A 13,342-nucleotide genomic window follows, 5' to 3' on the forward strand; every position below is an offset into this window, starting at 1 on the left:
GTTGACATGCCTGGTGAAAATACCAAAAAAATCAGCTCTTCGGTGTGGAGGTATTTCAACAGAAATGCGGACAACAGGTGTCAAGCCGTGTGTTGCCTTTGTCAAGCTGTAATAAGTAGGGGTAAGGACGTTAACCACCTCGGAACATCCTCCCTTATACGTCACCTGCAGCGCATTCATAATAAGTCAGTGACAAGTTCAAAAACTTTGGGTGACAGCGGAAGCAGTCCACTGACCAGTAAATCCCTTCCTCTTGTAACCAAGCTCCCGCAAACCACCCCACCAACTCCCTCAGTGTCAATTTCCTCCTTCCCCAGGAATGCCAATAGTCCTGCAGGCCATGTCACTGGCAATTCTGACGATTCCTCTCCTGCCTGGGATTCCTCCGATGCATCCTTGCGTGTAACGCCTACTGCTGCTGGCGCTGCTGTTGTTGCTGCTGGGAGTCGATGGTCATCCCAGAGGGGAAGTCGTAAGCCCACTTGTACTACTTCCAGTAAGCAATTGACTGCTCAACAGTCCTTTGCGAGGAAGATGAAATATCACAGCAGTCATCCTACTGCAAAGCGGATAACTGAGGCCTTGGCATCCTGGGTGGTGAGAAACGTGGTTCCGGTATCCATCATTACTGCAGAGCCAACTAGAGACTTGTTGGAGGTACTGTGTCCCCGGTACCAAATACCATCTAGGTTCCATTTCTCTAGGCAGGCGATACCGAAAATGTACACAGACCTCAGAAAAAGAGTCACCAGTGTCCTAAAAAATGCAGCTGTACCCTATGTCCACTTAACCACGGACATGTGGACAAGTGGAGCAGGGCAGGGTCAGGACTATATGACTGTGACAGCCCACTGGGTAGATGTATGGACTCCCGCCGCAAGAACAGCAGCAGCGGCACCAGTAGCAGGATCTCGCAAACGCCAACTCTTTCCTAGGCAGGCTACGCTTTGTATCACCGGTTTCCAGAATACGCACACAGCTGAAAACCTCTTACGGCAACTGAGGAAGATCATCGCGGAATGGCTTACCCCAATTGGACTCTCCTGTGGATTTGTGGCATCGGACAACGCCAGCAATATTGTGTGTGCATTAAATATGGGCAAATTCCAGCACGTCCCATGTTTTGCACATACCTTGAATTTGGTGGTGCAGAATTTTTTAAAAAACGACAGGGGCGTGCAAGAGATGCTGTCGGTGGCCAGAAGAATTGCGGGACACTTTCGGCGTACAGGCACCACGTACAGAAGACTGGAGCAACACCAAAAACGCCTGAACCTGCCCTGCCATCATCTGAAGCAAGAAGTGGTAACGAGGTGGAATTCAACCCTCTATATGCTTCAGAGGTTGGAGGAGCAGCAAAAGGCCATTCAAGCCTATACATCTGACCACGATATAGGAGGTGGAATGCACCTGTCTCAAGCGCAGTGGAGAATGATTTCAACGTTGTGCAAGGTTCTGATGCCCTTTGAACTTGCCACACGTGAAGTCAGTTCAGACACTGCCAGCCTGAGTCAGGTCATTCCCCTCATCAGGCTTTTGCAGAAGAAGCTGGAGACATTGAAGGAGGAGCTAAAACAGAGCGATTCCGCTAGGCATGTGGGACTTGTGGATGGAGCCCTTAATTCGCTTAACCAGGATTCACGGGTGGTCAATCTGTTGAAATCAGAGCACTACATTTTGGCCACCGTGCTCGATCCTAGATTTAAAACCTACCTTGGATCTCTCTTTCCGGCAGACACAAGTCTGCTGGGGTTGAAAGACCTGCTGGTGAGAAAATTGTCAAGTCAAGCGGAACGCGACCTGTCAACATCTCCTCCTTCACATTCTCCCGCAACTGGGGGTGCGAGGAAAAGGCTCAGAATTCCGAGCCCACCCGCTGGCGGTGATGCAGGGCAGTCTGGAGCGACTGCTGATGCTGACATCTGGTCCGGACTGAAGGACCTGACAACAATTACGGACATGTCGTCTACTGTCACTGCATATGATTCTCTCACCATTGAAAGAATGGTGGAGGATTATATGAGTGACCGCATCCAAGTAGGCACGTCACACAGTCCGTACTTATACTGGCAGGAAAAAGAGGCAATTTGGAGGCCCTTGCACAAACTGGCTTTATTCTACCTAAGTTGCCCTCCCACAAGTGTGTACTCCGAAAGAGTGTTTAGTGCCGCCGCTCACCTTGTCAGCAATCGGCGTACGAGGTTACATCCAGAAAATGTGGAGAAGATGATGTTCATTAAAATGAATTATAATCAATTCCTCCGCGGAGACATTGACCAGCAGCAATTGCCTCCACAAAGTACACAGGGAGCTGAGATGGTGGATTCCAGTGGGGACGAATTGATAATCTGTGAGGAGGGGGATGTACACGGTGATATATCGGAGGAGGATGATGATGAGGTGGACATCTTGCCTCTGTAGAGCCAGTTTGTGCAAGGAGAGATTAATTGCTTCTTTTTTGGTGGGGGTCCAAACCAACCCGTCATATCAGTCACAGTCGTGTGGCAGACCCTGTCACTGAAATGATGGGTTGGTTAAAGTGTGCATGTCCTGTTTATACAACATAAGGGTGGGTGGGAGGGCCCAAGGACAATTCCATCTTGCACCTCTTTTTTCTTTCATTTTTCTTTGCGTCATGTGCTGTTTGGGGAGGGTTTTTTGGAAGGGCCATCCTGCTTGACACTGCAGTGCCACTCCTAGATGGGCCCGGTGTTTGTGTCGGCCACTAGGGTCGCTTATCTTACTCACACAGCTACCTCATTGCGCCTCTTTTTTTCTTTGCGTCATGTGCTGTTTGGGGAGGGTTTTTTGGAAGGGACATCCTGCGTGACACTGCAGTGCCACTCCTAGATGGGCCCGGTGTTTGTGTCGGCCACTAGGGTCGCTTATCTTACTCACACAGTCAGCTACCTCATTGCGCCTCTTTTTTTCTTTGCGTCATGTGCTGTTTGGGCAGGGTTTTTTGGAAGGGACATCCTGCGTGACACTGCAGTGCCACTCCTAGATGGGCCCGGTGTTTGTGTCGGCCACTAGGGTCGCCCAGCTTAGTCATCCAGCGACCTAGGTGCAAATTTTAGGACTAAAAATAATATTGTGAGGTGTGAGGTATTCAGAATAGACTGAAAATGAGTGTAAATTATGGTTTTTGAGGTTAATAATACTTTGGGATCAAAATGACCCCCAAATTCTATGATTTAAGCTGTTTTTTAGTGTTTTTAAAAAAAAAACACCCGAATCCAAAACACACCCGAATCCGACAAAAAAAATTCGGTGAGGTTTTGCCAAAACGCGTTCGAACCCAAAACACGGCCGCGGAACCGAACCCAAAACCAAAACACAAAACCCGAAAAATTTCCGGCGCTCATCTCTAGTATATATGCTCTCTTTTGCCAAATAAGAGGTTTTTATTGCTGCCCAGGGCGCCCCCCCCTACGCCCTGCACCCGTACAGTGACCGGAGTGTGTGAGGTGTAGGGGAGCAATGACGCACAGCTGCGGTGCTGTGCGTTACCTCTGTGAAGCACCAAAGGCTTCTGCCGCCTTAGACATCTTCTGGCTTCGTTTCTTCTGGCTCTGTGAGAAGAATGGCGGTGCGGCTCTGGGGGTGAACGCCCAGAACGAACCTGTGTTCACTCCCTCTGGAGTTAATGGTGTCCAGTAGCCGAGGAAGCAGAGCCTATCATTTAAGTAGGTCTGCTCCTCTCTCCTCAGTCCCTCGATGCAGGGAGCCTGTTGCCAGCAGTGCTCCCTGAAAAAGAGAAAAAAATACAAACAAAAATGCTTTCTAAGCAGCAAACTCCGGAGAGCTCCCTGCAGTGCACCCATTCTACTCTGGGCAAAGTCTAAAACTGAGGTCTGGAGGAGAGAAATAGAGGGAGGAGCCAGTGCACACCCAGAATCCAAAGTCTTTCTTAAAGTGCCCTATCTCCTGCGGAGCCCGTCTATTCCCCATGGTCCTTACGGAGTCCCCAGCATCCTCTAGGACGTTAGAGAAATAAAAGTATAACGTTGGTTGGTCATGGTAAAAAAGCACAGAGGACCTACTTCAAGTACTAAAAAAGTATAAATTACTTACAGCATCACATCTTATGTGATTATACTTTATGTGTACTACAGCATGTCCCTTTTTTCTTGGGTATTATGTAACGCCTATTGTTGTACAGTATACTAATTAGAAAACATCTATGTACATCTAGTATCTACTGTATAATTTTATCATGATATTAAAATGAGTCCTTTAACTCCTAATATAATAAAAAAAAAATCCACACATACATTGACCTACACAGAAAAAATAATGACATTGCTCCCCACATAAATCATGTTGCCCTACATAAATCCTATTGCGCCACACATAACTCAATCAATCACATTTTTCCTTATTCTCCGCACATAGGCCCTCATTCCGAGTTGTTCGCTCGCAAGCTGCTTTTAGCAGCATTGCACACGCTAAGCCGCCGCCTACTGGGAGTGAATCTTAGCTTAGCAAAATTGCAAACGAAAGATTCTCAAAATTGCGAATAGAAATTTCTTTGCAGTTTCTGAGTAGCTCGGGACTTACTCTGCAACTGCGATCAGTTCAGTCAGTTTCGTTCCTGGTTTGACGTCACAAACACACCCAGCGTTCGCCCAGACACTCCTCCGTTTCTCCAGCCACTCCCACGTTTTTCCCAGAAACTGTAGCGTTTTTTCACACACTCCCATAAAACGGGCAGTTTCCGCCCAGAAACACCCACTTCCTGTCAATCACATTACGATCCCCAGAACGAAGAAAAAACCTTGTAATGCCGTGAGTAATCCCAAACTTCTTAGCAAATTTACTTGGCGCAGTCGCAGTGCGAACATTGCGCATGCGCAATTAGCGGAAAATCGCTGCGATGCGAAAAATCGCTGCGATGCGAAGAAAAATACAGAGCGCACAACTCGAAATGACCACCATAAATTCTATTGAAATCCTATTGTTCCCCACAGGAGAAATAAAATAACAAATATTATTAGATGTCCTCCTCTCTGTCCCTCAGTGGCGGGGGTTGTACATAGTGGAGTTCTGAGAATACTAAGCAGCAGGTGTGGATGTGGGTGGGCAAGGAAAGCTGTGTATGCAGGCGGGAACTGGAAGATGGGTATGTGGGTGGGTGGGCTGGCTGGGTGGTGAGAAGAAGCGGCCATGACCTATGATATCACATCGTTTTCAAGGCATAGGTCATGGCCAGAACACGACTGATCCTCTAAGAAGAGCCCGGGCCAACAGTTCACTCTGAAGATGCAGAAAGCTGCTCTGGCTCCGCGGCACACCGTGCATCTGGTCACGGCACACTGGTTGAAAAAGCCTGATCTAGTCACTACGAAGTCCAAAGGCCAAAACTCACTTCTTAGTCGAATAAATCTCTCTGCTGCTTTTGACGCATAGTTACATAGTCAGTGAGGTTGAAAAAGGCAAAAATGCCCATCGGGTTCAACCTGTATTCTGCGTTAATCTGTTAATACTACAATATGCCTGCTGAATTAATGGTTTAGTACTGATTGACAGCAATGATTCCTACCACTCCCAGATCATTTTAATGTCACTATGCTGAATGCTAAAGCCCTGGAAACGTTTTCCAGTTATAAATTTGTTCAATCCGTTTTTAAATGCATTTACCGAGTCTGCCATTTTCTCTTACGTCCTAGAGGATGCTGGGGTCCATATTAGTACCATGGGGGGTATAGACAGGTCCACCAGGAGCCATTGGCACTTTAAGAGTTTAATAGTGTGGGCTGGCTCCTCCATCTATGCCCCTCCTACAAGCCTCAGTTTAGAAAATGTGCCTGGAGGAGCCGGGCACAGCCAGGGGAGATCTACAGAGTTCTCTTAAAAAAGAGTTTTTTATTTCTTTTCATGTTTTGTTATTTTACAGGGAGGCTGCTGGCGACAGCCTCCCTGCAGCGAGAGACTGGGGGGGGGGACAGTGTCCGCCCTGCGGGGTCTTAAGCCACTGCTCCCGCTGACTGGACGTGAGCTCCAGAGGGGTCTGATCGCGCCCCGCCACAGGGGAACACCTCGCCCCGGCAACCAGCCGCCACCCCCTCAGGTGCTGAAGAAGTTGTGAGTGAGTCACTGTCCCCCCTTGTAAGTGGGGGGACAGTGTGAAGAGGGCGGCTAGAGGGTAGGAGTGCAGTCTTAACCGCGCTCCAGGAAGGCTCAGTGGTACTGCGGTGCAGCGCTGGGGGGTGGGGCGCCCTGGGCCAGTTCCGGACCCTACACTGGTCACATCAAGCCTGTCGGGGTCTGCGGATCCAGGCCAGCACAACTCCTCTGGCCAGTATAATCATTCAGACAGTGGGAAGACAGCGCCATTGAGGAGGCGGAGCTTCTCCTCAGAGCGGACCCAGAAGCGTTCAGCGCCAGTTTTCTTGCCTGCACTCACTGCCAAGTGGATCCAGGTCCCTCCAGAGCAATCTCCAGCTATCTGTATTGTACCAGGGGGTTGTAGAAGGGGGGGAGGCTGTAGTATAGGCTGTGTCACCTATTAAGGGACACAGCCAGCGCGGGTTTAGGGTCTCCCTATACTCAAATACCGCTGTGTGTGGGTTGGGTCCAATCTCTGTGTCTCTCTGCCACTCTTGGCGGGGGAAACTCTGTCTACATAATAATACCCTGTGTGTTTGTGGGGTGTTTGAGGGTGTGTGACAAAACGTCTAGGGACACTGGTTCATATGCTGCAGAGGATTTGTCTTCCCAGGAAGACTCCATACCATGTAATCAGGATTGCACTGTTTTACGCAGGGGGACTATTTCTCAGATTTCTGATAGGGTTGCTAGGACTGAGCATGCCACTCAGGTTCTCCAGTCCTCTATGGTTGTATGGTCTGATACTGCCTCCTCGGGGTCCCCTGCGGTACATTCTCACAAACGTGCACTTGTGATTATGCAACATGACACGGACACTGACTCTGACGCTGCAAACAGTGACGGAGATGTATTGAGGGGGACAGCATCCCTTGCTAAGGGAATGCAATTGATGATTGAGGCTGTTAGGGATGTTTTACACATTTCGGACACAGCTCTGGAACAGGTGGAGGAGGCTTTCTTTACAGATAATAAGAAGCCCGCCCTACTTTCCCGGCATTCAAAGAATTAAATGCTATCTTTGAAAAGGCATGGGAAACTCCGGAAAATAAATTCCAGATTCCCAAGAGGGTCTTGGTGGCTTTTCCCTTCCCAGAGGAAGATAGAAAGAGATTGGAGTCCCCGCCGATTGTAGACGCCTCTGTATCCAAGCTGTCCAAGCAGGTGGTATTACCGGTCCCGGGATCTACCGCGTTAAAGGACCCGGCAGATCGCAAGGTGGATGCTACGCTGAAATCCATTTACACGGCTTCAGGGGCTATATTGCGGCCTACTATAGCCTGTGCTTGGATTGCTAAAGCTATTGCCAGGTGGTCAATCACCCTACAGGAGGAGTCGTCTACGCTGGACAAAGGTGACGTTGATTTATTTTTACGTAATATTCAGGATTCTGCAGGGTTCCTGGTGAATTCCATGAAAGACCAGGGTTCCATGGCTGCGGGGATCTCCTCCATGTCTGTCTCAGCTCGCAAGGGTCTCTGGCTGCGCAACTTCTCTGCGGACGCAGAATCCAGGAAGTGTGTGTAAGGCCTACAATACAAAAGTCATGCTCTCTTTGGGGAGGCGCTGGATGCGCGGCTACCGCGGGTAAGTCTCCTCTTCTCCCCTCAGCTGCACCAGCTACGAAAAAGCCTTTTTCATTTTCCACTTCACAGTCCTTTTGGCCCGCAAGGCCTAGAAAGAATAAGCCCTCGAACACCTTCTTCAGAGGTGGTCGTGCCAAGGGAAAGAAACCTGCTCCCGCAGGTTCCCAGACCCAGAAGCCCACTTCTGATACCCCTAAGTCCTCCGCATGATGTTGGACAGCTAGGCCTGGAGGAAGGTCAGGTGGGGGCAAGACTCCGGCAGTTCAACCACATCTGGGTGTGGTCGTGTCTGGACCCCTGGGTTTTGGATATAGTGTCCTGAGGGTACAGACTGGAGTTTCAAGATCCCCCGCCTCACCGTTTCTTCAAGTCGGGCTTGCCAGCCCTGCTTGCAGACAGGACTATTCTTCTGGAGGCCATCAAGAAATTGGTGGTATCAGAGGTCATGTTCCGGTCCCACCTCAACAGTGGAACAAGGGTTATTATTCTAACCTTTTTGTGGTACCAAAACCAGATGGTTCGATACGGCCTATTCTAAACTTCAATTATTTGAACCCTTACCTCAGGGAGTTCAAATTCAAGATGGAATCTCTGAGAGCTGTCATCTCAGGACTGACGGGCGAGTTCCTGGTGTCTCTGGACATCAAGGATGCTTACCTCCACATTCCCATTTGGGCGCTGCATCAAGCATATCTCAGATTTGCGATGATGGACGATCACTATCAGTTCCAGGCGTTGCCGTTTGCCCTCTCTACGGCACCGAGGATCTTCACCGAGGTAATGGCGGAGATGATGGTTCTCTGCAAACAGGGGGTGAACATAATTCCATATCGGGACGTTCTCCAGATCAAGGCGTCATCCAGGGAGAGGTTGTTGCGGTCCATCGCGCTCACGACACAGCTGCTCAGGAAGCGCCTTCCAAAGACTCATCTGGAGCCGACAAGGTGGCTGTCTTTCAATTTGCTTTAAGAGTGGTTCCTCCTCATTTACACTAATATCTGGTTGCTTATAGCACATGCCAATTACTAATTTCTTTGCTTCATTGCCCTCACTTGTTATCTCAACCCATAGTGACTCCACGTTTTCTCCTATCCCTTTGTAAATAGTATCTATTAAGCATGGTTTAAGAGATGGTTTAACAAAGATACATACCCCTCCTCCCCTTTTGGTAGCCCTATCCCGCCTAAAAAGAGAATATCCCTCCAAAAATGCAACCCAGTCGTGAGAGTCATCCCACCATGTCTCTGTAAAGGGCCCTACACATTTGGCGAACCGCCGCTGAGCTGCCCGATGGCGTATACGGCCGACGGGTGACCCGGCGGCGGGGCGGCAGTGACGGGGAGAGTGAAGTTTCTTCACTCCCCCATCACCTGGCTCCATAGCAGTGCATTGAAATATAGGCAAGATCGTCCATATTGGCCTGCATGCACAGCCGACGGGGCACCAGCGATGAACGAGCACGGGGCCGTGCATCATTCATCGCTGGTGCCTCCACACTGCACGATATGAACGTTATCTCGTTCATTAATGAACAAGATCGTTCATATCGTGCAGTCAAATCGCCCAGTGTGTAGGGCCTATAATACCTATAATATCGTATTGAAACTTTGATACAAGACATTCCAATTCTCCCATTTTACCTGGTAGGCTTCTTGCATTTGCAAGCATACATTTTAGCTTAGTATTTCCCTTGACGGTTTGTTTTAATGGTATTTATATTTACAAGTGTCTTTCTAGAATTATTCTTACCTATTGTTAATCTCCTGCCTCCATTTCCACCCCATCATACTTAATTCAGCCTTCCTCACTACTATCACTATTTCATGTAATATGTCTTTCTATATCCTGCCCCTTGATGTTAGTATCTTCCCTTATGCTATGTACGTCTTTTCTATATACCGTACTGTTGTGCAATACTCATCAGTAGGTAATAAATTTGGAATATCTTGGGCAATACCTGAGTCAGTAATTCCAGTGTCAATACCCATGCAGATACCCTTGCCTGCTGATCCTTCGCTCCTCCTTCTCCTCCCCCAAATTGTTCACTACCCCAATCTTTACTGTTCTCTCTGTTTGTCCCGTATATTCTAGCTAAACCCTCCCCCAGGCTCTTAGTTTAAAAGCTCCTTCAACCTTCTAACCATCCTACCACCCAGAACCGCAGCCCCCTCCTCATTCAGGTGCAATCCATCACAACAAAAAAGATGGCGCCTGACTGAGAAGTCCATCCAGTGTTCCAAGAACACAAACCCCTCCTTCCTACACCAGTCTCTAAGCCACACATTTACCTACCTGATCTCCCTCTGCCTTCCTGGGTTAGCACGTGGCACTGGTAATATTTTGGGGAATATTACCTTAGATGTCCTTGCCTTAAGTTTATCGCCTAATTCCCTATAGTCTTTCTTAAGGACATCTCACCTACCACTAACTTTGTCATTGGTGCCAACATGCACCAAGACCGCTGGGTCTTTACCAGCCCCTCCCAACAATCTATCTACCCGGTCCGCAATGTGCTGTACCCGAGCACCTGCAAGACAACAGACTGTATGGCGATCACAGTCCCGGTAGCAGATTGCCCTATCTGTCCTCCTGATGATAGAATCCCCTACCACCACAATCTGACTAGGTTCTTCACTATCTTTTTTCCCATCTGTACCAGGGGAACCGCTCCTCTGGTTGCTAGAGGGAACAGTCTCCTCCGGTTACATAATTTCCTCAATGACATCCCCAGAATCTTCGTCCAATCGGGTGAATTTGATTCTCAAAGGGAGCTGACCTTGAAAAAGACCCAGGCAGGGTCGGAACGCGTGGGTACCCCGGTGGACTTACCTGTGAGAGGAGGACGTGGTACGATCGATGCCAAAGAAGGGAGGTGGACGGACACCAGAATAACTCTCCTGCTGCAGCTGGAAAGCCTGATGTCCACATGTTTGTGGAACTGTTTTGTGCCAGTTTCTACCTGCATTTGGTAATTATCCATTGCCCTACCTATACAGGATTTAGTCCACCATTGAATGCCATCACAATAATTGCTGTGTAATTACAGTGATAGAAAGTGTTTTTTTTTCAGCTAACCACCATTTTATTGTATTTTATAAATGAATTGTGCAATGTGATTCTGTGATATTAAATTTGTTTTAATAGAAGGTACTGCACTATGTTCTTCTATATTTCCTCTTTTTTTGGGGTATACTGAGTCAAAAGAAGGAAATTGCATGAATACAAATCTATTGACCTCTACGCAGCGCTGGTTCAGTGGTTCATATGTTTGTTTTTGTCTATTTGGAAGTGGAGGGTGAAGAAACTCCTTTATAGTTTACCCGGATAGCAGCTCTGAGTAGCGCACTGTCACCCTTCTACCCTTGTATAGTGAATTTGTTGGGGTTTGGCAGATCGGAGATGTCCTGTCTGTCCCTCCCCTTCTTCTTCTTCCTTCTAACAGTGACCCAGCTGGTAACCTGATCATCCTCGTCTACCAGTGCTCCCCCCTGCAACTCCTCCACCGTTCTATCTAAGCTTTGTTCAAGATTGTGAATGTCCCTCAGTGGCTTAACGATCTGCTCTACATCAGTTACCTGAGTTCCAGGGCGGCCGTTTGCTCACATTTCGCACAGATGTACCCCCACTCAGACTGTTGTTCCAGGTGCGCATACATCATGCACGACACGCAATAAGTGAGATCCCCAATCTTGGCCCCACCCATTTTTTATATATGCTAACTCTCTGTTACCTTCTGAAAATTAAAAAGAAACAAAACAAAGGGACAATCTATATATAAATTCGGGACAAAAAGACAATAAATAAACAAATAAATAAAGGGCAAATATAGGATAAATTAAGTACAATAAAATAAAATACAGTGAGGGACAGGTGAAGAAATAAAAAGAGAGGTGCAATCTATATGTAAAGGACAATATATAAAGGACCAGGGGTCAATAAATAAACAACTGATAATGCAGGATAAATTAATACAAGTTTTTACAGTAAAATACAGTAAAGGACAAAGGGAGACAATCAATTATACAGAAAAGTTGGGAAAGTTAATACTTATCTGCTCCCTTTTTTTCCGATCTGCTCTCAGGTGCAGTGTCTCAGGCTCCTGGCATGGCTCCCTGGTCAAAACTCCCCCTGGTCTCTGCTCACAGCCTGCGGCTCCCTGGATCAATGTGCGGCCCTTCCCTGTTCACCGCACTGCTTTCCTCCCCCCGCTCTCTACACGGTATGGATAGCTGCTCTTGCACCTTACAGCTGGTGCGGCCGCTCCGTACCGTTCTTTCCTGTCTGTGCGCGCACCCGCACCTGCTCATCACTTCTGGTTCCGGTTTCCCCAGCTTCTCAGCGTCCACAGTCTCCTCCAGCAGCATGCACCCTCGTATCCGTCTTTCTGGTTTGCTACAAGTGCTAGTAGGGTAGGTGGCAGTAGGGTTGTTTTAATGCACATTTTAATGACACTGTTGACCATTCTCTTCTCATACAAACACTACAATCCCTAGGTCTTCAAGACACAGTCCTCTTTTGGTTCCTATCCTACCTATCTTGGTTCCCATCCTACCTATCTAATCGCTCCTTCAGTGTTCACTTCTCTGAATCCACCTCCTCTTCGCTACCTCTTTCAGTTGGAGTACCACAAGGCTTGGTCTTAGGTCCTCTGCTTTTCTCAATTTATACCTCATCTCTTGGTAAATTAATCCGCTCTTTTGGATTTCAGTATCATCTGTACGCAGAATGCCTTTCTGCTGTTTCATCTTGGATGTCATCTCGCCACCTCAAACTTTGTATTTCCAAAACAGTTACTTACGTATATTTCCACTGCCAATGGTAGTTACCAACCTGATATCTCTATCATTGTTGAGAACTCAACAATCAATCCTACCCCACAAACTCTGCCTATGTGTCATACTTGACTCAGAACTGTCTTTTGCTCCCCACATTCAATTTGTCTCAAAATCATGTAAAAAAACATATCTAAAATATGACCATACCTTACACAAGACACTGCAAAAACTGTAATCCATGCTCTCATAATCTCCAGCATTGATTATTGCAATAGTCTTCTTACTGGTCTTACCAAAAAGAGACTCTCTCCACTACAATCCGTTCTGAATGCAGTTGCGAGGCTAATCTTCCTTGCTAGACGTTCAAAGGGGGTCATTCCGAGTTGATCGTAGCTGTGCAAAATTTTGCACAGCTACGATCATCATTCCTGACATGCGGGGGGATGCCCAGCGCAGGGCTAGTCCGCCCCGCATGTCAGTCTGGACCCCCTCGCAGAAGTGCAAAGGCATCGCACAGCGGCGATGCCTTTGCACTTCAAGAGTAACTTCCAGCCAGCGCAGCTTTAGCGTGCTGGCCGGGAGCTACTCCTCGCTCCCTGGCCTGCAGCATCACGCTGCCGCTGCGGCCCACCCCCCGTTCGGTCCAGCCACGCATTCGTTGGCCGGACCGCGCCTACAAAACAGCCAAACGCCACCATTTCGCCCCCTCTTGCCCATCGATTGCCTCTGCCTGTCAATCAGGCATAGGCGATCGCTATCCTGCTACGGCCTTCGGCCGTCCCGCATGCGCAGGCACACACCGGCGCATGCGCAGCAGGGACCCATTCTCTCTGCTGCGTTAAAAGGCAGTGAGCGAATGGGTCGGAATGACAG

Source organism: Pseudophryne corroboree, chromosome 4 (genome assembly GCF_028390025.1).
Source record: "Pseudophryne corroboree isolate aPseCor3 chromosome 4, aPseCor3.hap2, whole genome shotgun sequence".
In the NCBI taxonomy this organism is placed as follows: Eukaryota; Metazoa; Chordata; class Amphibia; order Anura; family Myobatrachidae; genus Pseudophryne; species Pseudophryne corroboree.